Consider the following 5,664-nt stretch of genomic DNA (forward strand, 5'->3'; position numbering starts at 1 on the left):
GTCACTGCCCAAGGAAACTGAGCAGAAACATTCACAGAAAATGCCTGGGTCCAAATGAGAGAGAGGGGCAACCACCCTGGGCGCCAAAGCTAAGGGTTGCCAACAGGCACTGCCCAGCCAGGACAGGACGTGGGATGGAGTCGCAAGCAGCTCATTGGGGGAGGGGGAGAGCACAGGAACAGGGGAAGGCCGCTGCATGCACACCTGGGCAAGCATGGGGGGGGCATATACCCCCCCCGATCTGTGCGAGGGGCTAGGGTGGGCTGCCACTGCAGGCTTTGCCCCAGGCACCAAACATCATTGCTAATGTACTGCTAGAAATGGATAGGGTGGCCAATCACTCCCTGAGGGGGGTTCCCAGCTGGAAGGCTAGGGGTTGTAGGGGGAGCTCTGCCAGCAGCACTAGGCAGTACTGTCCCTCAGCATGACTGTCTGCCCTCTGATACACACACTCACGCCTCATATCTATCCCTAGCCCAGTGAACAAGTATACATATGTACCCCTCTTCTCTCCATGCTGTTCCCTGGCCTGCCCCAGTGAGGTGTGTGATAGGGATGTGGGGGTGGGGAGGGTCACCTCTTAGTCTGTCATGCCTGTGATAGGTGTGCCTGGCCCGGCCTCTGCCTAGCCCCAAAACAGTCCTGTACAAGTGTGCAGGGCAGCAATGGTAGGGGACATGTGACACACGTCATGTGCTGATAAGAGCAGACACTTTCCCACAAGTAGGCTGGCATGACCTCAACTCTCTGGGATATCTGTGAGTATAAGGGGGGTTTATTCAGGGGTATCTCCTACTCCCCACCCCCCAAGACAAACCCCTCTGCCTGTTCTTTTGGCTGATGCAGAAACAGTGGTAAAGGGTCCCCAGTCTCTGCCTACTAGGTTCCCCAGCACTGTTGCATCATCACACACTGACAGACTCGACAAAATTGTGGGAGCTGCCCTTCCAAGCCTTCACCCGGTGGTGGTCCTGGGCGTCCTACCACCCTTGTGCTTAAGTCCATGTGGGCCAGCTGGAAAAGGTGCTGTGAATTATAGTTGCCCACCTGGGACAGTAGTGTTGCTACATATTTAGACTAGTAATTTAGATAGGAAGTCCAATCTGCTGGGCTGGAGTGGGGCAGAGTGGGGAGGAGCTGGAAGCCAGGACTCCTGAGTTGTGTCACAGTTTGCGGAGAAGAGAAGGATCTGGTGAGCTGGAACAGGGGGTCTGGGAGCCAGGACTTCTCAATGCTATTCCTATTTTTGCCATTGCCTTGCTATGTGGCAGTCTCTTTGGAGAGTCTTTGCCTCTCAGCACCCCACAGGGGAGCTTTGCCCCCCAATGGGATGCAGAAGCCCATGGGCTAGATTCACTTTCAGACACTCAGCTGGAATTATTGCCTCCCTTTTTCTCTCCCTCCCCCTGCATATGGAGCTGTAGTGCACCTGGGGGCCCTCACAGGGAATTACACCTTATGCTCTGCCAGCAGGAAGCAGGCAGGACCTGGGAAAGGCAACTTCCTGACACTTTTCTTGAGTAAGCAATCTGTGAGCTGGGAAATGTAGCTACTTATCACAGTAGATTAGAAATCCAGGCCTGCCCCTGGCCTACTGCAAGTTTCCCATACTTTAACTGGGGAAACTGAGGCACTGAGAGGTAATGTGCCTTGCTCAAGATCACCCAGCAGAGCAGCACTAGAGCCAGGGATCTCCCCAGCCAACCCAGTGCATTCATCTGGTGCTGCATGTCACCTCTAAGCTCTCAGCCTCCCCCCCTGCCCTGCCCTTTAGCCCTCTGCTAGCAGACTACCCCTACCTTTCCTGTTCTGCACTTGCACAAGGATTTGGTCCCAGGTGTGGAAGGAAGATCTCCCTCCATGGCTGCAGGGTGGAGCAATCCCTGGCCTGGCTGTTCACTTGCCCATTTGCCTTGCCAAAATTTGTTTCAGTTAAAGCATTAGGCAATTTCCTCAAGCAAAAGCCTTCATTAATTTCCACCTCCCTCTGTTCTCAGCTCCCCTGGCCTGATGGGACAGGACCACAGTTTGGAGAGAGAGAGAGAAAGAGAAAGAGAGAGAGTGTGTGCATGTGTGCATGTGCACACCACCTCTGCTACCCAAGTGTGATCTGCCTCATGTATTTCTCTTCAATTCCACTCTATGTGTATGTGCACACGTGCACATAAAAACCTCCCTCCCCAAAGAATAAATGCTGACCCAAACACCCTGCCACCCAACCACAGGTGCATTTGCATCTAATGGCTGAGATCCAGTATGTAGAAAGGTCTGAGGGGTCCAGAGACATCCCTTCCCTCCACCCTGTATGTGGACAGGCTAATACTGTATATTGCCCCTTCTCTTCTGTTGTACTAATCCAGCCCTGCCAGAGCTGGCTGTGCTGGTCTTGGGAATGCAGGACTGAAAAGGATCTGCTGGGTCACTGAACCCAGTCCCACAGAGGTAGATGGCTACACCTGGTACACCCCATGAGGGCCACAATGCCAGGTCTAAAGCTTCAGGGATTGTGCTGGGCTGTGCTAGATCAGGGGATACAGTTCCCTTATCCCAGCAGAAACAGGGCAGTAGCAGGAACACAGCCAACCTTTATACAAGGCCTGTCAGCCCTGCAAGGCTGCTTGCCCTGGCACTGAAATGCAGCTACTTCAGGAGAGGAGCACAGCAGCTGCTGTTAATGCCACCCCCTCACATAGCAATTGAGAAGTGCAGGACGTGGTTGTGCTCAAATGACTCTTTACCAGAAACTGAGGGAAGGTGGAATGAAAGTACTAGCAGGGTCAGCTTGCTGGGACATTGGGATTAATAGTCTTTCCCTATTAAAAACCCACCCACCCAAATGTAAGCATCCTTTGACAGGCAGAGCTGACAGCAGCACAGTAGCCCTTGAAAACTGTACTGGGATCCAGTGCCCCGGTGCCACTGACTAGGCTGGCACTGTCTGCCAGGAGATAGCACGTCCTGCTGGAGGCAGCAGAAGGAATGTAACCGATATCCTACAGCCAGGTCTGCTTTGTCCTGACACACCATCACAAGCTGTAACTTGGATGAAGACAGCAGCACTGAGGATGCTGTCCATCTAATCTAGATAACAACCAATGAGCAACAACCCTAAGGTCCTGGTCCTCAGGGGCTGTAGGTCAGAACTGGTTGTGCCTCCCTGAAGCATGAGAACCTGTTCCCATTACCAAGGGGGTCACCTGCCGGTCAAGCCCCAGGCTGAAGTGCCCCACTTGGCCCTGCCAGTGCCTCTATGAACTCATTCTGACACCTCATTGTGGAGTTAGGGTGCCCAGTACTGCACCTAGCACTCAGATGAAGCCGCACAAAGAGGTAACATAGGCATCATGATCCCATTTGCAACTCTTTGTGCCTGAGATACAGGCCCACCTCCTACGGGGATCAAGAGACCTGTAAAGCGCATCTTCCTTTCCAGGGGGTACCCATCTACAAGTCTAGCACTGACTTTCCTTTGACAGATCACTACCCACTCCATTCCCTTTGGAGCCCTTTGCTTCAACATCAACTTGACCAGCCAACCTACCTGCTTGATCCCTCCAGCTCCCTCGCTGCACCTCTCCTCCTTCAGACCATCCATGGAGTCAATAGGGGACCTTGTGCAGAAGCTAATTTCTGCCACAGTGAAAAGGGGCGGTTGCAACGTACTTGCCAGCAGATGTAGACAAAGAATGGATGTTGGGTTCACTGGTAATTCCAAAGGATAAAGCAAAGCAAGCTGGATTCTGATCTGCCCAAAATGTAATTGTTTTTGACATTTTTTAGTAAAACAGAAATTGTTTTGGGTCAAATGAAGCATTTCCTAGTCAAGCTTTTAAAATTTTTTTAAAGAAAATTTAAAATGGAACGAAATTTCAAAACACAAAATCATCTTGCATGTAAAAAAATCAAAACACTGCATTTCACAAATGTCAAAACAAAATGTTTCAACTTTTCTCTCCTATTTTTTCCCCTCTCCAATGTGACAATTTGGCAAAAATAATAAAGGAGAGATTCATTTATGAAATGTTTCTGTGTCGCAGTTTTTTCTGACAAAATGTTTCAAGCAAAAAAAAATAATCTCCTCGGCTCTGTCCCTTGGTCCCTGTTTATTGGCTAGTTTTCATCTTTTCCTTCTGACCCCACAGGTTTTTTAATAATCTCTTTTGAGGGGCCCTGCTTTGGATTTTGGGAAGTCCCCAGTGAAGTATGACACGGCGCGGACTGAAACAACAGGTTTTCCAAGGTACAGTCAGAACCAAGCCTCATGTTTGCCCTTTTATTTCCTGTGAAACATACAAGCAGAACAATAAATTAAATCCCTCGCAGGCTGAGGAGCACCAGCGATTCTGGCCAGGACAGACAGGGGAGCTTACAGAGAAGGGGAGAGGGTCATGGACCCATTCCCACCAGTGCCTAGCCAATCTCATTTCTGGCTACCATAGGGTGACAATACTGCAAAAACAGGCAAGGATTTGCCTGCCAGTGTCACTGGAAGGTAGACAGTTGTTATGGATGCTGGTGACACTGTCCTCCAAAAGGAGAGTCAAGACTAACCTGGATTATGACTCACTTGGCTAGACCTTCAGTCCTTCCCTTTCGCCCCTCTCAGGAAGCCCTAGGGGAGCTCAGAACCCATTGGCCCATTATCAGATCTGGTCCACCCTTACCAAGTGATAGTTCTGAATGTGGGAATTTGTTTCTTTATCCCAACCAAGTGAAACACATGAAAAATATGTCCATGCTCTAGAGGCATACTGAGGCCCATCCCAGTGGCAGTAGTAGCCCTGTTCTAGAGAGGTGGCTTAAGAAAAATGAGAGGGAAGAGGCAGCACTTGATCAACAATCCAGGCAGGCAGGATGTTGTGGGGTTCCTAAAAGAAAGGGAACTTTAGTGACACCTCACTGTTAGCATAACATGACCTACAAGAAAAGGAAACTTTACTGACACCCCAGACAGAGGATGTCATTGTACTTCTAAAGAAAAGAGAGACCTTTATCAACACCTGCCTGTGAGGAAGCACATGGTAACCTAGAAGAGGAAACTTTATGGACACCCCTGTGCTGCCTGACAAATATAGCCTGCCTTGTCCCTTTTTGAAGTGAAAAATTCATTGATACCTCAATCAGCTAAGAAGTGATGTTTAGCAAGGAGTAAGTGCCAATGACAGCACTTTGGGGCATAAAGGAGAGAAATGAACTTTATCCCACCTCAGATTTTGGCTAGGAAGAAAGTTTCTCCATCTACAATGTGGGATAATCACAATCCCTACCCAGCACCTTGCAGTCAACTCCTGGTAAGTGTTACAGGTTATCATCAATATGATTAACATCCAGATCAGAGCCCCTTTCCAATGTGGAGAACTTCATAAGCGAGGCATCCTCTGCGTTGGGGTTCACAGGCTCACCCCATTCTTTGGTTAGCTATTTAAGGCCACGGAGCTTTTTAAAGTACCCTGCAAAAATATATAGATCTCTCTCTCTCTCTCTATATATATATAAATGGTTAGAAATCTGACGCAGCCTGACTATTTCCATGGCTCCCGTGTACAGAAACCTACAAGTGTTTCTTTTTCCTGCTCTGGGTGTCTCATCCCATCTGCTTGGCAGTCGGTTGATGAGCGGATCTGGCATTTTGTTTGCTGTCACCCACGCTCCCCCCCCCCCCCC

The sequence above is a fragment of the Gavialis gangeticus genome, unplaced genomic scaffold (assembly GCF_001723915.1).
Source record: "Gavialis gangeticus isolate Ggan-Ray unplaced genomic scaffold, GavGan_comp1, whole genome shotgun sequence".
Classification (NCBI taxonomy): Eukaryota; Metazoa; Chordata; order Crocodylia; family Gavialidae; genus Gavialis; species Gavialis gangeticus.